We start from the raw sequence: 23789 nt of genomic DNA on the forward strand, positions 1-23789 counted from the left end.
GAGGCTGCAAGTTGTCCGGTCTTTACCCCAGCTTTCAGCTAGAAGGGAATGAGAGAAGACTCATGTACAGAGTGTGATAGATATCTCCTAAGCTGATGTAGCAGGAAGTATGGTAAAACAACTGCTGGTTTGCATGAATAGAACAGAGAGATCCAGGTGAGTGTATATGAAAGTCAGCATTGCTCCATTTACGTTTCCATTACTAGAGGATACCTTCCTATACAAACACTTCAAAACCAAGGAAGGAGCTGTGGAAAGGTTTCACTCTGAACAGTAATTTTCATACAATTTCTAAATTAATCCATTAATTAAAATGATCTCCGACACCACATGCTGCCTAACAGAATCCTTTATTTTTGTTATTCATTACATTCAAGAGCCAGTTCATTGTTATATAACATATTTATTTTCATTAACAACCAATACTGTGTATGATAAAAACCTCACATAAGTGTTTTACGTACATTGCGGTTAGAAAACCTAATACTAGCAGAGAATATATTTCTCTTGTGCTTAAATATTTTAGAATCTTTTTTACAGTAACACAGAGTGATATATCAAAGTGTTACATGTATCTGTATAATCTCCAGACCCTGCAGGAGCCAAATTATAGAATTCTAACTGTTTGTATTAATACTGACAACTTTATAGGAATAATTATTTCCTGCAGTGCTCGTGTTATTCTGCAAACAATTTCCAAACACTGCAGCATCTCTGATTATTAGAGAAATAACTGAGTAACACTCATCACATATATAATCTAAGACAAGCTGATACCCTATATAGCTAGCTGAACCAACTGCAAGCTTCCAAGACAACAGAGGGCTTGTCCTCACACGTATCAAATTATTTATATACGTGTATATATAGGCAGAACAAAACAATGAAAGGACAGTAATAACCGCATAGCAGCCAGGATTACAATGTATTGCTTTCAGGAATAATGTGTGTTTAATTAGACTAAGGGCTCGATTTATCAAGCCTCTACGGCTGCAAGTTCTCTCAAGAACTTGCTCGCCGTGATTTATCAAGCAGTGGTCACCAGACTGTTGCTTCCCTAACATCTTCGCCACCTCTATTGTGGCGAAATTCAATCTCCTCGGTCGAGTCCGACTGAGAAAATTGACAGCTCCTGCCCGCGCGTGATTGGCTGTGCGCGGGCAGGGGGCGGGATTGCACGCGAGCGCAAAACTGCACTTGTGTGCAATGTTAATTACCTGCGGGTAATTTCGCCCCGCCACAGGCGAGCTGAGGCGTACAGGGGCGCGTATACGCGCCCCTGTACGCCTCAGCGTTGATAAATCTAGCCCTAACTGCCGCCTATAACAAAAAAAAGCAGGAAGAAAATGATTCCGGCCTGCGCTACCCTGACCAGAGAGTGATAAAAGAACTCGCACTTTATTTTGGTGTTGTATATATATATATATATATATGAAATACTTTAATATATTATACATGTGTTTTGTTATACTTTATACTTTAATTCTAGCCCTAACACTTTACTTCAGGTGCACTAAATATTCAGTGCTATTATGTGTTGCACTTATATTAGCACAGCCTGTGTTATCCATTCAAAGTATAGGGCGCACTAAAAAAATGTAGGCCACACAAACATGGTTAAGGGGATATGAAACCCAAAAAAATCTTTTGTAATTCAGACAGAGCAGACCATTAAAAAAAAAGTTTTTAATTTACTTCTATTATCAAATTTGCTTTGTTCCCATTCTGTGTTGAAGAAATACCTAGGTAGGTATCTGGAGCACTTTGTGGCAGGAAATAGTACTGCCATCTAGTGTTCTTGCAAATTAATAGCAATCTTGCAAAACTGCTGCAATATAGTGCTCCAGAAATGGTCCGGCTCCTAAGAATACATCCCTGCTTTTCAACAAAAGATACAAGGAGAACAAGACATATTGATCATAGAAGTAAATTAAAATGTTGTTTAAAATCACAGAAAGAAACATTTTGGGTTTCATATCCCTTTAATATATTAACCATTAATATTAAGTTGTGCTCAGGGACACTATACGGATCCCGACCTATCAATAGTGCTCCACTTGTAATCTAGACTTTAGTGCTTCAAAGTAAAGTGAAAAAGTAATGTATCCAGAGAAATTAGCAGGGTAGCTGGTTGTATAGGAACAAGTACTACAGGATTATGGTACTTGGCAACACATAGAATATTGTTCTTCTGGAGACCGCATCTCTGAAGGGCAGAGGAAATACTTTATGGTCTTTATTTTTTATATAGTTTGACAAAGAGAAGAGAGGGAGGTGATAAACTCTTAGATATGTAATAAAGTACAGAGTATTTTAAGACATGGAAGACTGATCTGAACCTAAAGGGAGGCAAACTCAGAGACAAAGTAAAATAAACAGCCTCCCAGCAGGGGTGGTAGACACAAACACACTGATAGAATTCATTAACATCTGTGATATACATTAAAGGGTTACTGAACCCACATTTTTTCTTTCATGATAATTTACTCCTATTATCAATTTTTCTTTGTTCTGTAAGCTTAGGAACCGGCCAATTTTTTGGTTCAGCATCCTGGGTAATGCTTGCTGATTGGTGGCTACATTTAGCAAAGCAATCAGCAAGTGCTACCCAGGTGCTTATCCAAAAATGGTCCAGTTCCAAAGCTTACAGAACGAAGAAAAATTGATAATTGGAGTAAATTAGAAAGTTGCTAAAAATCGCTGCTCTATCTGAATCATGAAAGAAAAAAAATGTGGGTTTCATATCCCTTTAACATCGTTGGAGTGCAATCTATACCACATGCTTTTATGTGCTGGAATGACAAGTCCATGGTTATTATATATTGTGCACACGGATGTAAATTTGATCAGGTCTGATAGCGCAAATGTGTTCTTTCCTTCAGATACTAGAATTCCCTGGGGCCCTGCACTAACATTTATGGTCGGACAACTTGAGCGCTAAGTCAATGGAGCACAACAATTCCACTCATGTAGATTTTTGTAGTTCTTTGCTATACACCTTCCTTGTTTTTAAGTTGGATAATAACAAGCAATGACATATTTGTTTTTCAAAAGGGCTAAATGTGAAAGTGGTATTTCCAATTGATGTGTAATACAAGTGCAGTATTATTATACTTTTATTTATAAAGCGCCATCATATTCCGCAGCACTGTCCATGGAGTAAATGCACTACTGAAAGTATAGGGTGTGCTTTTATAGTATCGGGTGCTTTGGTTAAACATTTCTCTTTGGTTACAATGCATTTTTAAATACCTGATCATGCGTCATTGTTTGTTTGAGGCCGGACGCAAACCAATGTGGCACACGTTATAAGTTGTGCTCAACTTGTAATCTAAGACAGTTTTATTCAGTGATATGCCTGAGAACCAAAGTGATCTTGAGAGCTTGCACATGAATCAGCCATATACGTTTACACCTTGGCTAAACTTACCTATAGCTTTTTACACATCTGATATAATGCCACGTTTGTAACACTCATTATTCCTGCAGGTTTCACTCCTTCTGGGCCACAGAAGGGAATCAGATATTAAGATATTAACACAAAATGAGAAGCTGACACTAGAATGTTCTAATGATCCCAGCGTACAGTCACTTCTCAACTGCCAGAGGCAACCACAGACCAGAGCGAAAGCAAAAGGACAAGTTGCAAATTAATGCATAGCAGTTCAGCAGTTGGTTGTGGCCAAGGTATCCTCTTCTCAGTTTCATCCTCACATTGTTTATATGCACCAGGATCAACCTGCAAAAATGAGGATATATTTGTAAAACTGATCAGCAGCCCTGGTTAAACAGGGAACAATGAGTTGTTAATGGAATATTTATGACTGGACTAAATTATCTCAAGAACTAATACTAAACGGGCATGTAAAAGGCAAATGAGGTTTAACATAGATACATTTAAACTCATGTACTGGGAAAGTAAAATATGGTATATTTGAACTAACGGGGTAAACAAATGGATATAATAGTCACAGAAAAAAATAATGTTTGTAGACAAAAAGCTACTAATATTTACATATAGGAATTCATTATAAAGAATATCACAATACTAATAAGTATCTAGCACAAAGTTCACTATTAGAAAACTAGCAACTGATGCAGAGGTGCACAAAAAATAAAATGTATGCTTACCTGATAAATTTATTGATTTCCGGATATGGCTAGTATACGGCTTGAGTAATTACTGTTGGGGAATATCACTCCTGGCCAGCAGGAGGAGGCAAAGACCACCACAGTTAAAGTATCACTCCCTTACCCACAACCCCCAGTCATTTGACCGAAGGGAAATGGAGAAAAAGGAGTAACACAAGGTGTAGAGGTGCCTGAGGTTATAGGCAAAAGAACAACTGTCTTAAAATAAAGGGTGGGGCCGTGGACTCACCATATCCGGAAATAAATAAATCTATCAGGTAAGCATACATTTTGTTTTTCTTTCCTAAGATATGGTGAGTCCACGGCTTGAGTAATTACTGTTGGGAACCAATACCCAAGCTAGTGGACAGGAATAAATTGGGTGGGAGACAAGACAGGCAGTCCTAAACAGAAGGCACCACCGCTTGAAAAACCTTTCTCCCAAAAGAAACCTCAGCCGAGGCAAAAGTATCAAATTTGGAAAATTTGGAAAAAGTATGTAGAGAAGACTAAGTTGCAGCCTTGCAAATTGGTTCCACAGAAGCTTCATTTTTGACAGCCCAAGAAGAGGAAACAACTCTTGTAGAATGAGCTGTAATTCTCTCAGGAGGCTGTCCAGCAGTCTCATAAGCCAAACGAATTATACTTCGTAACCAAAAAGAAAGAGTAGTAGCAGTAGCTTTCTGACCTTTACGTTTCCCAGAGAAACAGACAAAGATGGCAGAGGACTGGCGAAAATCCTTAGTCGCCTGTAAGTAGAATTTAAGAGCACGTACAATATCCAAATTGTGTAACAAACGTTCTTTGGAAGAAGAAGGATTAGGACACAGAGAAGGAACAACAATTTCCTGATTGATATTTCTGTTAGAAACAACCATAGGAAGGAAACCTAACTTAGTACGAGGAACCGCCTTATCAGCATGAAAAATAAGGTAAGGAGAATCACACTGCAGAGCTGAGAGTTCCTAGACTCTTCGAGCAGAAGAGATAGCAACAAGAAACAAAACCTTCCAAGATAACAACTTAATGTCTATGGAATGCAACGGCTCAAACGGAGCCAGCTGTAAAACTTTAAGAACAAAGTTAAGGCTCCAAGGAGGAGCAGCAGACTTAAAAACAGAGCAAAAGAGGTACAAGAAGCGCAAACAAGCTTGAGTATTTTATTATAGACAAATATTTAAAATAAACATAGTAACTTACACTTAGGTAAGCAGATGTATTCCCCGGTTTAAAATCAGAAACAGCGGCAGTCTGAGTCTTGAACAAGCAGGCAGAAATATGTCTAGATGTAGCGGTGGACCGCCGAACAGAAAGTCGGCGTCTGACGTCACTGCGAGATACAGGATCTGGAGCGTCCCCCTTTAGGCCTCAACCTCTCAGCTGTCAAAACTGTCTGAAGAGACAAGTCACCCTTCGTGAGATCCCTACGCGTTTCGTCCGGACCCGGCCGGACTTTTTCAAGGGTAAAGTTTGTAAAAAGTTCCAATGTGGTGATTCAGAGGGATATCGCATAACCAATTTATACACAAAGCAAGAGCGCCCTCTGATGGTATATAGTACTCAAAACACCCTATTACATGTTAAAATAAAATAAACGACCCAAAAACAATATTGAAATATATGAAAACATAATACCTACAGAGATCAATATCATGCAATCATGGTATAAAAAACATATATACATGATAATACTAATAAACAAACTAAACCAAATTATGAAACAAAATTAATCTTCAAAAAATCACTATAACCATAAGTAAACACTCCACTGATAAAATTTGATATACATAAATTAATTGTCAAGAATCAAAATACATTCACAAATTTGTCCAGACATAATTAAATAAATAAAGATAATCACATTTAAATATCATATAAAATAATATATAAAAAATATAAACATATATATATAAAATAATATATATATATATATAGAACATATATATATATATACTAATACAATATAATATACTAAAAATACTAAAGGAAATAAGAATTTACTTTAAACGAAAAAAGGCAGCGGGTCAATGGAAGAACATACAATCATCTGCAAAGAACACACACACAAAACACATCCCTGCCATCTAGTAACAATAATTCTTAACAGACTCATCATCACATCATATAAATATCCTTCATGGCAGTGGAATAAAGATGTCATGAGTATAATCAAAAAATTATTAATAATTTGTCATAAGTGGAATAAAACTATCATAAGTATTTTTAGTAATTCAGAAAAATCCAACAAATTCCCCTTAAAAAAATTCCTTTTAAAAAATTCCTTAAATTAATAAGATACTCCAACAAAAGAGTACTAAAAATTAAAAATTAAAATAAACTAGGAAAATGAATTAATAAATTTGTTTCCAAAATCTCCACACATACTCTTATAAAAACACATACATAAACCTCAGGATAAGGTCACATCTTCCAAAACAAGAATTACATATGAGCGGCAAGGTCCAAATCAACATTAAGACCTCTAGGTTGCAGACTACCTAGTTTGTAAATCCAGTATGTCTCCTGTTGTCTCAAAGTTAGGAGTCTATTATGATTATTGGGGGGGATCCAATCAATCACTTTTACTTTTAGAGAAGAAGGATTACAATTATGCATTTCTGAAAAATGGATTGGGATACTATGTTTAACTGCTCTTTCTTTCTTAGCTATTTTAATATTATATATGTGCTCATTAGTTCGAGTTCTTATCTTCCTTTTCGTGCGTCCTACATAGAGAAGGCCACACCCACAATTAATTAAATAAATCACATAGGTGGAATCACAGGTAGACCTCCAATTCATATTGAACCTCTGAGTTCCATCCCAATTGGTAAAGGTAGGGGAATTGTCAACATGACTACACATGTTGCATATTGATTTCATGCACCTAAAGGTTCCTTTCTTAACACTTAACCAATTACGTGTGTAATCTACAGAAACTACTGAATCCCTAAGCTTACTAGGAGCCAATACATTTTTTAAATTTCTTCCTTTTTTAAAAATGACTTGAGGTTTGTCTGCCAACAAATTTCCAAGGATAGGGTCAGTTTTTAAAATGACCCAATGTTTCTTCAACACACGTTGTATAATATTGGCCCCTTCATTATACCTTGTAATGAACTTGGGTGTATCAATAGTAAAGTTGTCCCTTGCCTTAACAGCATTAGTCTTATTAAGTAAGTCATATCTGTTCATTTGTAACGCTTTCTCTTTGGCCTCCACTAACAGTTCTTTTTTATAACCCTTGTCAGCAAATTTCTTATCTAGAATAACTGCCTCAGAAATGAAATTAGAAGTATGAGTGCAATTCTTTCGCATCCGAAGATATTGGCCATATGGCACATTTGAGATCCAACTCTTTTTATGGCCACTTGTAGCTTCTATATAACTATTTTTCTCAGTTGGTTTTCTATAGTTAGTAGTGGCTATTTGTTTGCTATCGTCCACATATAGTAGGAGATCTAGGAACTCCATTTTAATATTGGAAACATTTGCAGTGAAAACAAGATTATAGCTATTATGGTTCATATGATTAATGAATTTTTCGATATCTGATTTATCACCCCTCCATAAAATAATAATATCATCGATATATCGATGAAATTTGATAATATTTTCATGGAACGGATTGTTAAACCATATATGCTTGTGTTCAAAACTGTTAACATACAAATTAGCATACGAGGGCGCAAAGGTGGTCCCCATTGCGGTCCCTTTTATCTGTCTATAAAATATTTTCTCAAATAGAAAATAATTATGCTCGAGGATAAATGAGATGGACTCAATAATAAAATTTGAATGTTCTCTAGGGATGTTCCATTTTGATAGCTCAGATGAGACGGCCATAATACCTTGCCTATGGGGAATGCAGGTATATAAGGAGGTCACATCACATGTAACAAACCAATAATCATCTTTCCATGCAACACCCTCAAAATTCGTAATAACTTGTGTACTATCTCTCAGGTAGGCCCTAGTTTTCTGTACCATTGGCTGTAAAAAATGTCCACATATTGGGATAAGTGGTTACATAGAGAATCTATGCCAGACACTATGGGCCTACCTGGGGGATTGATGGGGTCCTTATGGACTTTAGGTAAATGATAAAATCCCGCAACTTTAGGGGATGCTTCAAAAAGAAAAGCATACTCATCGTTTGTTAGAACCATCTTATCCTTAGCTTTGCATAAAAGATTCTTTAAATCTCTGACATACCCTATAGTGGGATCCCTCTCTAGTATTAGATAAGTAGATTTGTCTTCCAATAAACGGAAGGCTTCCTTTAGATATACATCTCGATCTTGTATGACAATCCCACCACCCTTGTCCGCATTCCTGATGACAATATTGGTATTGTCCTTGAGACACTTCAAAGACTTGCGTTCAAGGGTGGTGAGATTGTCAATGTATTTATTTAGAGATTTAGTGGGTTTATTAAAAGCTTTTTCAAATTCATCCATAATTAATTTTCCGAATACTGGGATCTGATCCCCTTGGGCCCCTATAGGGTAAAAATTTGATTTCTTTTTGAAGCAAGAATGTATAATAGACTGTTCTTCTTCATAGATGGATAAATCCATCAGATTGATTTCTGAGGAGACTTCATCACCTGTTGTTTGAATTAAGTCTAAATTGTGTCTCTCTAGATCCCTAAGTATTTTTAGGGTATCTAAATCTTTGCATTCTAAGTATTCTGGGTTATGGTTACCTCTATTACAAGGGTTCTTCAAAAAGTAGCGTTTAAGAGTTAATTTACGTAGAAATTTCTGGACATCAATAAAAACTTCGAATTTGTTAGGAGGTGCCTTGGGTGCAAAATTCAATCCCTTACTTAACAATTTGATATCAGATTCCTCTAAAATGACACTAGAGAGGTTAAAAATAGTTGATTTGCCTTCTTCTAGTATCTTGGCCTTCTGTCTGCTTGTCTGCATTCTATGTCCTGCTCTAGTTCCCCTTCTTGTTCTAGTGATCTTTTCCTTGAGTGCATGTTCTTTGTCCCTGGGTTCATTCTCACTTCCTCTATCATTTCTGAGTTCAATCTGTTGGTTGTTACAGGCCCTCTGGGCCTGTTCACCTCTAAAAAAACTTTATTTGGCTCATGTTGGGTGTCTTTTATTGGTTTATTCTGTTGCCCTTTAGGCCTAGCGCCCTGGTTATCCCAAGGTTGATTGTTGCATTCATATGTTGAGTTTGGCTCCTGATCAAGAATTTGAAATCTATTATTATGTGTAAACCTATTATATTGATCATTCTCTCTATATTGATTGGGACCTACCTGTCTAAAATCTTTTTCTGTTGGATTTAATGCTCTCAAATCTTTAATAGGTTCTTCTCTAATTCTCCTCCAATTTGTACCATTACTATGGTGGGACCTCTCCTGGTAATAATTCCCTTGATAAGCTCTATTATTGTTCTGATAAGGATTCTCATTACCAGGTTTGTAATTCGAATTCCTAAAATTACCATTACCATGAGGAGTTCCACCATTAGATCTCCAACTGTTGTTATACGTAGGTCTTTCTGTATGGTGTGCACTAAACTGTTTATTATGTGTACCATAAAAAGTGGTATTCTCATTTTGGTTATTAATGGCAACATCACCTTCATGTCTATTGTCAGGTTGAGTGTTTGAGTTATACCTTCCAGCCTCACTGGATGAGGGTTTTTTATTATTATTAAACTTAGAGATTTTTTCTTTAAATGTGTATACTTTATCTTCTTTAAAATCGTTGAGATCCCTATTGAGTTTAGACAATTTCTTGATCTGTAATTCTTTTTCCAGATTACTAATCCTTAGCTGTATATTGTTATTTCTGGCTATCCATTTCTCATCATTTTTATATGATTGAATTTTGGGGATAAGCTCATCAATTTCTTTTTTAACCTTCTCTAGTTTGTACTCACGATATTTAATCAAGATCTTAATCAGTTTAATAGAACAATCATGTAATGTGCTTTCCCATTCAGAGGTATATTCAACCTCCTCTAAATCAAAGGCGGGATACTTAAAAATTCTCAATCCTCTTGGGACTACATCATGGAGAATATAATTATCTAACAGAATAAGATCCTGCCAATCTTTAGTGTCTTGTTGTAATAACTTTTCCAAGTTCTTAAATAATTCATTAGGGTCATTATTGGTATTGGCAGTATCTATATCTAGATTTAGAAGATTTAAAGATTGTTGTCTATTCTGTCTAGTTTTATACTCCCCAAAATTATTTTCAGAGTTATCAGCCATCCCCCAAATAGTGTTACAGAATTATATAAAAAAGAAAAATAATAACCACTAATAGTAATAAATGAAAAAAAAAAAAACTAAAAAATATGATGAATGAATTCAAATAGCAAGTTTGAAAGCTGCTGATAAAGGAAAAAGAGACCAAAAGAGACCAAAAGAGTACTTTCAAGACTTAAAAACAGGCCTGATTTTGACCAAGGCCTGACAAAAACATTGTACATCTGCCAAACATTTATGTAGTAAAACTGATAAAGCAGAAATCTGACCCTTCAGGGTACTTACTGACAATCCCTTCTCCATGCCTTCCTGAAGAAAAGATAACATTTTAGGAATTCTAATTCTACTCAATGGGGCCTATCTATCAAGCTCTGAATGGAGCTTGAGACCCAGTGTTTCTGTCGAGCCTGCAGGCTCGACAGAAACACCAGTTATGCAGTAGCAGTCTAAAGACCGCTGCTCCATAACCCTGTCCGCCTCATCAGAGCAGGATGAGGCGGACAGGAATCGCAGGAATTCAACCTGATCGAGTATGATCGGGTTGATTGACGTTGGCCGCAAGTCTGCAGGGGGCGGCGTTGCACCAGCAGCTCTTGTAAGCTGCTGGTGCAATGCTGAATACGGAGAGCGTATGATAAACAGACATATGATAAACAGGCTTCCAAGAGTAGACCTTGGATTTACACCAATAAAGATATTTTTGCCATATCTTACGGTAAATCTTTCTAGTAACAGGCTTGCAAGGCTGAATCATGGTCTCAATGACCGACTTAGAAAAACCACGCTTAGACAGAATTAAGCTTCAATCTCCAAGCAGTCAGCTTCAGAGAAACGAGATTTGGATGAAGGAAGGGACCCTGAATCAGGAGGTCCTTCCTCAGAGGTACTCTCCAAGGTGGGAGAGATTTCATCTCCACTAGCTCTGCAAACCAGATCCTGCGAGGCCACGCAGGGGCTATTAGAATCACCAACGCCCTCTCCTGTTTGATACAAGCAATGACTCGTGGAAGGAGAGCAAGCGGAGGAAACAGGTATGCCAACCTGAAAACCCAAGGAACCGCCAGAGCATCTATCAGAACGGCCTGCGGATCTCTTGACCTTGAACCGTATCTTGGAAACTTGGCGTTCTGACGGGATGCCATCAGATCTAACTCTGGCACCACCCATTTGAGGACTAAGCTGTCAATGCGTTTCGGCCCTCAATATAGGGCCTTTCTCTTGAGAAAGGCCCTATATTGAGGGCCGAAATGCGTCGACAGTTTGGTAAGCCTTATTCTATTTGCATCATATTGTTTTTAGCTGTATTGCACCATTGTGTCATTGTTTTACAGGTCACAGGTACAGTAATACCAGTCATCACCTAAGAAGATTCACACTCCTACTGTCAGGGTGCCAGGAATCAGACTGAGACGAGAAGTGCAAAAATAATCACACCTTTATTAATAGAAAAAAATAATATAAAGTCCACAAGTCAAATAACAAGCCAGAAGTCAAAACTAGAGCTGGTAGTCAGACAAGCCGAGTCAGGAGCCAAAGCGAGTAGTCAGACGAGCCGGAATCAGGAACAAGGAGAACAGAAGTGTCAGGAACAAGCCAGGGATCAGGAACCAGGAGGGACGTCAGACAGCCAGGTAAACACAGGAGCTCTCACAAACACGTCTGAGACAACGCAAGGGCAAAGCACACTGAACAAAGGCCCTTTAAATAATAAGTGATGACATCACAATTCTGAGACTGCATCCTGTCTCACATGGATGATGTAAACCAGTCTGGAAATAAAAGGAAGTACAGGAAGTGAGCAGCATCTCCCAGAATGCACCAAAGTCAGCAAGAGAGGTGAGTAAAATGGCTGCCAGCAGCACATGGCAAACAAGTCAGGAAAAAACCCTGACACCTACACAGAGGGACTTATTGTTTTGGATCTCATATACACTGTTCTACTCAGATACATTTTTTTCACATTTTTTATATTTTTTCTTCTTCTATTTTTATTTTTATTTTCACTTTTTTGCCACATCTTCTTTGAACTTTTTTTTTTATTTTTGAGCATCTTTTTGGATATTTCACCACCATTTGATATCACCATCACCCACTGGAATACACCACTTATAGAACATTTTAACACTTGGAATCACTTGCATTTGTGACTTAGCTATTTGTTTAGATCAGTATATATTATTTATTGCTTATCTTTGTATTTTTTTATATAATTTTTTTATGTATGGTGCTTAGCTTAATGCACATTACACACATCAATTGATTTTATTGTATACCTTTTAAAGGTTTTTAGTTAGTAATAAACATTTTTAACCACAATCTTCTGGTGCTCTTGACACTATTGTTTTCTTTGATTGTTTCCCCTTGTTCCAAAACTGATTGGGTTTCCAAGAAAACTTGGATTGTTCCTGCTTGGAAGAAGAAGGGTAAGTCTTTCCTCTAAAGTTACGAAAGGAACAAAAATTACTCTGACATCCTTTAGGCCTATTCTTCTTATCTTGAGGTCGAAAATACCCTTTTCCATCTGTAATATCAGAGATACTTTCTGCCAAACCAGGTCCAAACAAGGTTTTGCCCTTGTAAGGAATCACCAGAAGCTTGACTTTAGAGGAAACGTCCGCAGACCAGAATTTCAACCATAACGCCCTGCGGGCTAGGACAGCGAAACTAGAAGTTTTAGCTCCTAGTCTAACAACCTGTAAAATGGCATCTGCAATAAAGGAATTGGCCAACTTAAGAGCTTTAATCCTATCTTGAATTTCATCCAAGGAAGTCTCTACTTGAAGAGAATCAGACAAGGCGTCAAACCAATAAGATGCCACACTAGTCACGGTGGCAATGCACACCTCAGGTTGCCATTGGAGACTTTAATCAACATATATCTTTTTAAAATAAGCCTCCAGCTTCTTGTCCATCGGATCTTTAAAAGAGCAGCTATCCTCAATAGGAATAGTGGTTCTCTTAGCCAGAGTGGAAATGGCCCCTTCAACTTTGGGTACAGTATACCAAGGGTTTTTAATGGAGTTCTCAACATTAAACATTTTCTTAAAAATTAGAGACGGGGAAAAAGACACCCCTGGTTTCTCCTATTCCTGTGAGATAATCTCCACGGTCCAGCACAGGAAAAACCTCCGAAGTGGAAGGCTCATCAAAGAAACTATTATGTTTACTAGATTTATTAGTAGTGACAACGACAGGGGTATCGGTCATCTAAACCAGCTAAACCCTCCTTTAACAATACACAAAGGTGTTCAAGCATGAGGATACCACCTCAGTCTCAGAAGGAATTATACTGTCCGAATCTGAGATTTCACCCTCAGAAAGTATCTTCCTCATCAGACTTATGAAAAAGGGCAACTTGGGAAGCAGAACTGAGGCCAGGCACCTTACTTTCTGAATTTCTAGATTTCCTCTTGCATTTTTCCCGTAATCTGGGAATGGCAGCTAATGCCGCAGATACCGCTGAAGATACTTGGACAGCATTTTCTGCTTTTAAACTCCACTAGGAGTTATAGAGGAACCGCAGGGCACTGCATGTGATGCCATTGAGGCTTGGGACGTAGCAGGAGAAAGCTGAGGCATTATTTTAACAGCATCATCCTGAGAGACATTAGGCTAAAGAATTTTACCTTTATTTTGCAAGGTTTTCTTGACACAAAGAACAAAATTGCATAGGAGCTGCCGTTTGTGCATCTACACATAATAAGCATGAATTCATGAGAGCAGGCTCTTGCTCCATATCAGACATGTTGTGAAAAAGTAAATAAACTTGTACAGATAAGTTTCAAAGATTTTAATATTCAATTAAAATAAGCCAAGGAAAAAAATCACCTTAAATTTTATCCCACATAAGGATTAATCCCCAGCTACAATTATGTTAGAAAAATTAAGAATTTAATAAACATCAAATAATAAACATCAAATAAACTTCTAAAATACCTCTCAGGAAACCCCACACCTCAATTACTGAGGTGCCTTACCGCTACCAATTAAGACCGGATCACCCAGAAATTGAGAAAAACAACTTTTTCCTCAGAAACGTTATGAAGTAAAGCCGGTCATGTGACCGCAACTGCCAAGCTCAAATTACTGCTGCGACACAGAGGCACTAAAATAGCTTCCTGGTACACTGAGTACCAGAAAAATGAGTTTTTTCAAACCGGATAGTTTCAAATGTTGCATCGTTTTATTTAAAGCAAAGGGGAAATGAATAAGCTGCTGAAATAGAAAATTCAGCTTTCTTTTTTTTTTCTTCAGACACCTAAACTTCACCTCCTCCATGCATCAAAGGCAAAGAGAATGACTGGGGGTTGTGGGTAAGGGAGTAATACGTAGCAGTTTAACTGTGGTGCTATTTGCCTCCTCCTGCTGGCCAGTAGTGATATTCCCCAACAGTAATTACTCAAGCCATGAACTCACCATATCTTGGGGAAAAAAAGCATTTTTAACTAAACCCTGATAGTGTGTGACCTCAGCTCTAAGCATTATCCTATAGAGGGCTTGTTTATAAGCCACATCAAAGAATAACAAAGAAAAAAAAAAGTTTAAAAGAGGCCAAATTATACAAATAATAAAAACGTACAAACACCTAATACTTCTGCTTCCAAAATCTCCATAATAATTATCTATCACATAAGAAAACACTGCAATTTATAGTCTCCTCACAATAACAATAGGAAGTACTTCCCATGACAGAACTATAGAAGGCAAAACTTTTACATTTTTTATTAACAAGTTAAATTTACAGGAAATTTGGAGAATCAAAAATCCAGACACGAGGACCTTCTCCTGTGAATCCAAATCACACAGGACAATGTCACAAATCAATCTTTTTTGTATATCTGATAATATGATAAGATTAGAACTACACCTCGCTATCCGGGATATTCTGATTTCGGACCACGTAATTATAACATTAGAGGGCCTATTTATTAATGTGCGAGCGGACATAATACGATGTAGCATATCATGTCAGCCGCACATTGATAAATGCCGACAGCATCAAAATTTACAGCACAGAAAGTTAATGATATACTGAAGGAAACTTTCTGGAGTAAGATTACCCTTCCTTGTCCCTAGAAGACCTCCAAGAGGTTCTTATAGCTAGAAAGCTAAAATGAATAAATCTCCATGGCCCAATCAGATCCCTGCTGAATTTTATAAAATGATGAAGGGAAACATTCTTGATACCTTGGTTAACCTCTTTAACAAATATTACTATAACAATAATAGGGACTCAAGCTATTTTACGGAGCTCTTATCCCCAAAAAAGATAAAGATCCAGAGTTGCCTAGTGCATATCGCCCTATCTCATTACTGAATAATGACTATAAGTTACTAACATCTATAATGGCAGACAGACGTAAAGTGAATGTAAATTTTGATGCTAAAGTACCTGGTTTTTAAAACTTTGATTAAAAACAGGGGCACTTTAATTCATCAAAATTTACATTTCACTCCTGTTGTGACAAAAAACTTACCTTTTAAACTTCACAGCAGCTCCAGCTTCCTCCGGTCTCACAAGCCATTTCTGATGTCAGAAATGATTGATAGGTCATCCTTCAATCACAGCTTCCCCCCCGGGGGATTCAGTGTCTGATTCACTGCTGTGATTGGAGGAAGCCGGATGCCTCATTTTAGACCCAGGAAGAGGCTTTGAAACGGGTGGAGGAAGCTGGAGCTGCTGTGAAGATTAAAAGGTAAGTTTTTTTCTCAACAGGAGTGAAATTAAAATTTTGATGAATTAAAGTGCCCCTGTTTTGAATCGAAGTTTTAAAAACCGGGCACTTTAGCATCAAAATTTACATTCACTTTAAGAAATACATGAATGAACTAATTCATGTAGACCAAACTCAACTCAAAATATACAAAAGGTGCTCCTGACAATAGATTACGTCTGGAATAAAACTAAAAGTGGACAGAAAGCTCCTAAACAAGATATGGCGATGACACTAGACGCTGAAAAAGCATTCGATTCAATAATTTGGAACCATCTATTTACGTGTTTAAAACAATTTGGATTGACTGTTGGGTTCCTAAACTTTGTTAAATTGATTTATACTGTAATAACCCTTATTCATATTTACTGATTAATGGGGCCTTTCCTCCAAGATAACTTTAGCTAGAGGCACCAGACAGGGGTGTCCTCTTTTGCCGCTTCTCTTTAACCTATATAGAACCTCTAGCTGTTGAACTTAGACAGGAGCTAGATGGTTTTGCCATCTGGGGCAACAAATATGTTTTGTCCCTTTATGCGGATGATCTTTTACTGTTCTTATCTAAGACAAAGTGTACTATACCTCTTGTGCTAGAGATAGTAAATTAATATAGCATGTTTTCTGGGTATAAAATCAATCAGAATAAATCCAAATTGTTATGGATCAATAAAAAAGGATAGTTTGAGAGACTACCCCTTTCAAATGGTAGAACACATTTTAATAATAATATGCTTATCTATACTAAATTTTTTGGTGAAAGTAAGATTATGATGGATAAATGGAGGCCATTGCCTATTTCACTGTCAGCAAAAATTGTACTGTTGAAAGTGTTTCTATTTCCGTACCTTCTATACCTAATACAAACTTTACCAATATTCAATAAAAATCTAGACCTAAGGCAATTCAATAAATTAGCTAAAAAGTTCTTATGGGGGAAAAGGAAGGTACGCCTCTCTATGCGATTTTTGCCTCAGGATAAGGAATTTGGAGGATTTGGCTTACCAAATATTAAACTTTACAATTGGGCTACTATGGTTAAAATTGCAGTAGATTGGATGACAGAAACTAATCATTTTTATTTTTTTTAAATAGAGAAGGAAATGATTAAACCTGTCACTTTGAAAGCAATTCGGCACACTTCCCCAATCAAGTTACCATCAATTATTCACAATTTGAGTGTTATTAAAAATGTGGTTGTGGCATGGCAGAAATTATGTGGTGAACTTGATATAAATTATAGAATATCTAGATACCTACCCATCATAGGGAACCCAGAGTTCAACCCAGAGTTCCTTCCAGGTCTTAACCATGGAATTTTTCAATACTGGTACTTGAGGGGATTTTGATATGTTTATCAACTGGTGGAATCTGGTACTCAAACCATCAAATCCTTCAAGCAAATGAAAAAGGAATTTGATATCCCAAAACAGCACTTCTTTGGCTATTTACAACTTAGCCAAATCACTTCAGAACCTAATAGTAGCTGGGATTTAGGAGTTGTTGAAAGTGGTATTCGCATTTTTAGGGTTGGAAGTTATTTAATCACAAACTGGTATAAAATGATTATGACAAAATTTGGCCAACTATATCTAGAATCGATTCTCTACAGGTGGCAAAGATTATTTAGATAGTTGGAAATTTATGATATGAAAAAAAGTATCCAATTAGTAGGTAACAATAATACACTTTGGAAAGAGTTGCACAGTAAACTCCTAATTTTTTCTTACATCTCTCCAATGATTCTTGCTAAATGGAATAAAAAAATGTTCGGGCAGTTGTTATCACTGTAAATATCCTCATGCAGACACAGTGCATTGCTTTTGGTACTGTCCAAATATTTGAAGGTTCTGGAGCAGAGTTAATTTCTGGTTAAATACATTTATATACCAGAAGCTATCCCTCTCCCTAACAACTATTATTTTCTTATATCAACCTAAAAGCAAAAGTGCAACAAAGGACCAAACCTTAGTTAATACTCCCATAATGGTGGCAAGGAATTTAATACTGCAACATTGGAAGGCAGATAAACCCCCTAGTATTGCAGAATGTGTGCAGAAAATGTATCTACAAATTATATTAGAATATTATATGGAGACAAAGAATGAGAAGCAATTTAAAGCTTTTTTTTTAAAAATGGCTTAAAGTAATTTCCAATTGCAACACAAATCCAGACTATTCAACCTTTACGTAAATCTGTCTTTTGTATACTGCAATAAAGGAGGGATATCTGCCAATTCAGTGGGCCAACTGTACAGAGAGTAGAGAGACAGGGAGGGAATAGGGGAATAGGACTCCCTTTTTCTTCTTTATTATTTATAAATATAAATTTCAACATGGTATATTCTAAGAGAGATATGTTTCTCCTTCGTTTTTTTTTTTTTTTTTTTTTAAATGTGTATACTAAAATAACTTCGGTTTACAGAAGAATGACATAGATTGTTTTAAAGAAGTCATAAGTATTGACTTAGATCACCTCGAAGTACAATTAGCACATCCATCTTTTGATGCATCTCTGTTAAAAATGTTTCCACAAAGATCTACAATAAAAGTTGGATTTCCATTTTACAGCTGGGTGGTCTTGAAATGATCCAGCCTCACCAAGCTAAATTTTAGGTGCAGCAGGTGGTGGGAAGTGGGGAGCATGGGTGTCTTAGGACTAATCCAGGGTGCCAGATCCTAATTTTAGGGTGCCAGTGGCTCCCTGGCATCCATGTTTGTCAAGCACTGCTCTGGGGCGTGTGTGTGCATAGCCAAAAAAAGATTTGTAACCCTAGCAAATAGTATGCATAAAGGTTAATATCATTTATAAGCAGTTTGTTATATGTCGATAACAATTGACAAAAAAACAAAATTTATGCTTACCTGATAAAAAAAATTCTTTCCGGATACGGTGAATTCACAGAATCATCAATTACTGTTGGGAATATCACTCCTGGCCAGCAGGAGTAGGCATAGAGCACCACAGCAAAGCTGTTAAGTATCACTTCCCTTCCCACAACCCCCAGTCATTCGACCAAAGGGAAATGGAGAAAAAGGAGTAACACAAGGTGTAAAGGTGCCTGAGGTTTAGACAAAAATAACTGTCTTAAAATAAAGTGTGGGGCCGTGGACTCACTGTATCGGGAAAGAAATTTATCAGGTAAGCATACATTTTGTTTTCTTTCCTAAGATACGGTGAGTCCATGGAATCATCAATTACTGTTGGGAACCAATACCCAAGCTAGAGGACACCGATGATTAGGGAGGGACAAGACAGGTAATCTCTACAGAAGGCACCACCGCCTGAAGAACCTTTCTCCCAAAAGAACCTCAGCCAAGGCAAAAGAATCAAATTTGAAAATTTTTGACAGGGTATGCAGAGAAGAACAAGTTGCAGCCTTGCAAAACCGTTCCAGAGAAGCTTCATTTTTAAAAACCCAAGCGAAAGTAAGAGTCCTAGTGGAATAAGCTGTAATTCTCTCAGATGCTTTCTGACCTTTATGTTTCTCATAGAAACAAACAAACAGGGCAGAAGACTGGCGAAAATCCTTAGTTGCCTGAAAATAAAATTTGAAAGCACGCACAACCTCTAAGTTGTGCAACAAACGTTTTTCAGAAAAGAAGAACTATGACAAAGAGAAGGAACAACAATTTCCTGATTAAAATTTCTATCCGAAACCACTTTAGGAAGGAACCTTAGTACAAAGAACTGCCTCATTGGCATGAAAGATAAGGTAAATCACACTGCAAAGCTGAGAGCTCCGAAACTCTTTGAGCAGAAGAGATAGCAATGAGAAACAAAACCATTCAAGATAACATCTTAATATCTATGGAATGCATTGGCTCAAACGAAGCCTGTTGCAAAACTTTAAGAACAAGGTTAAGACTCCAAGGTGGAGCAACTGATTTAAACACAGGCCTGATTCTGACCAAGGCCTGACAAAAGGATTGCACATCTGGCACATCTGCCAGATGCTTGTGCAGCAAAATAGATAGGGCAGAAATCTGACCCTTCAGAGTACTGACAGACAAACCCTTCTCCAGACATTCCTGGAGAAAAGATACAATTCTTGGAATCCTGACCCTACTCCAAAAGTAGCTCTTGGAATTACACAAATAAAAACATTTACGCCATATCTTATGGTCCTGAAACATGGGCCTCTAGTTATCAAGCCGTCAACCTCAAATACGCTGGAATTCCGCAGCGTATTTGTGGCGAGGCTGATTCGCCTTAGTTATCAAGCCCTACACACCGGCAAAAGTAGAATTTAGTGACGTAAGCTTTGATCCGCCGGACTCAGTCCGACACAGATCGATTCTTACGTCACTACAGATGTTCCGAACACAAGTTTGGCACAATCTGACTACTTTTGCTAGTTATCCAAAAACTAGCAGGTACGCTCGGCACTTTTCCGGCCCAGCGTACCTGGATTTCAATCCGCCGCCCTGGAGGCGGCGGTTCCCATAGGAATCAATGGGAGTCTGACCATAGCGAAAGTTCATGTTCGCTGCTGCCTGACATCCCATTGATTCCTATGGGAGCTGTCTACACCTAACACCCTAACATGTACCCCGAGTCTAAACACCCCTAATCTGTCCCCCCCTACACCGCCGCAACTAAATAAATGTATTACCCCCTAAACCGCCGCTCTAATAAACTGATTAACCCCTAAACCGCCGCTCCCGGAGCCCACCTCCACTCTATTAAGCTGATTAACCCCTAAACCGCCGCTCCCGGACCCCGCCGCCACTATAATAAATATGTTAACCCCTAAACCGCCGCTCCCGGACCCCGCCGCCACCTACATAATACCTATTAACCCCTATCCTGCCCCCCCTACACCGCCGCCACTATAATAAATTTATTAACCCCTATCCTGCCCCCCCTACGCCGCTGCCACCTATAATACATTTATTAACCCCTATCCTGCCCCCCCCACACCGCCGCCACCTATAATACATTTATTAACCCCTATCCTGCCCCCCCTATACCGCCGCCACTATAATAAAATTATTAACCCCTAAACCTAAGTCTAACCCTAACACCCCCTAACTTAAATATTAATTAAATACATCTAAATATTATAACATCTATAACTAAATTAATCCTATTTAAAACTAAATACTTACCTTTAAAATAAACCCTAATATAGCTACAATATAACTAATAATTACATTGTAGCTATCTTAGGATTTATTTTTATTTTACAGGCAACTTTCAATTTATTTTAACTAGGCACAATAGCTATTAAATAGTTATTAACTATTTAATAGCTACCTAGTTAAAATAAAGAGAAATTTACCTGTAAAATAAAAACTAACCTAAGTTACAATTACACCTAACACTACACCATACTTAAATAAATTATTCATATTTAAAACTAAATACTTACCTGTAAAATAAACCCTAAGATAGCTACAATGTAATTAATAATTACATTGTAGCTATTTCAGGATTTATATTTATTTTACAGGTAACTTTGAATTTATTTTAGCTAGTTAGAATAGTTATTAAATAGTTATTAACTATTTAATAACTACCTAGCTAAAAGAAATACAAAATTACCTGTAAAATAAATCCTAACCTAAGTTACAATTAAACCTAAGACTACACTATCATTAAATTAATTAAATAAATTAGCTACAAATAACTACAATTAAATACAATTAAATAAACTAACTAAAGTACAAAAAATAAAAAAAACTAAGTTATAAACATTTCAAAAATATTACAACAATTTTAAGCTACTTAAACCTAATCTAAGCCCCATAATAAAATAACAAAGCCCCCCAAAATAAAAAAAATGCCCTACCCTATTCTACATTAAAAAGTTAACAGCTCTATTACCTTACCAGCCCTTAAAAGGGCCCTTTGCGGGGCATGCCCCAAAGAAAACAGCTCTTTTGCCTGTAAAATAAAAATACAACCCCCCAACATTAAAACCCACCACCCACACACCCCTACTCTAACCCAAAACCCCCTTAAATAAACCTAACACTACCCCCCTGAAGATCATCCTACCTTTAGCCGTCTTCAGCCAGCCGACCACCGATGGAACAGAAGAGGACATCCGCAGCGGCCGAAGTCTTCATCCAAGGGGCGCTGAAGAAGTCTTCCATCCGATTGAAGTCATCATCCAGGCGGTGTCTTCAATCTTCATCCATCCGGAGCGGAGCCATCTTCAGACAAGCGACGCAGAGCCATCCTCTTCTACCGACGGACTAATGACGAATGACGGTTCCTTTAAGTGATGTCATCCAAGATGGCGTCCCTCGAATTCCGATTGGATGATAGGATTCTATCAGCCAATCGGAATTAAGGTAGGAAAAATCTGATTGGCTGATTTAATCAGCCAATCAGATTGAGCTCGCATTCTATTGGCTGTTCCGATCAGCCAATAGAATGCGAGCTCAATCTGATTGGCTGATTGGATAAGCCAATCAGATTGAACTTCAATCTGATTGGCTGATTAAATCAGCCAATCAGATTTTTCCTACCTTAATTCCGATTGGCTGATAGAATCCTATCAGCCAATCGGAATTTGAGGGACGCCATCTTGGATGACGTCACTTAAAGGAACCGTCATTCATCGTTATTCCGTCGGTAGAAGAGGATGGCTCCGCGTCGGCTCGTCTGAAGATGGCTCAGCTCCACTCCGGATGGATGAAGATTGAAGACGCCGCCTGGATGATGACTTAAATCGGATGGAAGACTTCTTCAGCGCCCCTTGGATGATGACTTCGGCCGCTGCGGATGACCTCTTCTGTTCCATCGGTGGTAGGATGGCTGAAGACGGCTAAAGGTAGGATGATCTTCAGGGGGGTAGTGTTAGGTTTATTTAAGGGGGGGTTTGGGTTAGAGTAGGGGTGTGTGGGTGGTGGGTTTTAATGTTGGGGGGGTTGTATTTTTATTTTACAGGCAAAAGAGCTGTTTTCTTTGGGGCATGCCCCGCAAAAGGCCCTTTTAAGGGCTGGTAAGGTAATAGAGCTGTTAACTTTTTAATGTAGAATAGGGTAGGGCATTTTCTTATTTTGGGGGGCTTTGTGATTTTTTAGGGGGCTTAGATTAGGTGTAAGTATCTTAAAATTGTTGTAATATTTTTGAAATGTTTGTAACTTAGGGCTAGATTTAGAGTTGGGCGGTAGCCGTGAAAACCAGCGTTAGAGGCTCCTAACGCTGGTTTTTACCGCCCTCTGGTATTTGGAGTCAGTCAGGAAAGGGTCTAACGCTCACTTTCCAGCCGCGACTTTTCCATACCGCAGATCCCCCTACGCCATTTGCGTATCCTATCTTTTCAATGGGATCTTTCTAACGCCGGTATTTAGAGTCGCTGCCACTCTATTAAAATTTTTTAACCCCTAATCTGCCGACCGCACACCGCTGCCACCTACGTTATCCCTATGAACCCCTAATCTGCTGCCCCTAACACCGCCGACCCCTATATTATATTTATTAACCCCTAATATGCCGCCCCCAACGTCGCCGCTACCTACCTACACTTATTAACCCCTAATCTGCTGACCGGACCACGCCGCTATTATAATAAAGTTATTAACCCCTAATCCGCCTCACTCCCGCCTCAATAACCCTATAATAAATAGTATTAACCCCTAATCTGCCCTCCCTAACATCGCAGACACCTAACTTCAAGTATTAACCCCTAATCTGCCGATCGGAGCTCACCGCTACTCTAATAAATTTTTTAACCCCTAAAGCTAATTCT

General features: G+C 37.8%; 1 protein-coding gene across 1 annotated transcript in view; it reads right to left on the reverse strand.

Annotated features, from left to right (window-relative positions):
• Positions 1–331: 331 nt before the first annotated feature.
• PODN (podocan) overlaps positions 332–23789 on the reverse strand; it is a 173025-nt gene continuing 149567 nt past the window's right edge. The window contains exon 11 of the mRNA XM_053693459.1: positions 332–3739. The gene's annotated coding sequence lies outside the window, so the exon portion shown is untranslated. The remainder of the gene's footprint in view (positions 3740–23789) is intronic.

This window comes from Bombina bombina, chromosome 10 (genome assembly GCF_027579735.1).
Source record: "Bombina bombina isolate aBomBom1 chromosome 10, aBomBom1.pri, whole genome shotgun sequence".
Lineage (NCBI taxonomy): Eukaryota > Metazoa > Chordata > Amphibia > Anura > Bombinatoridae > Bombina > Bombina bombina.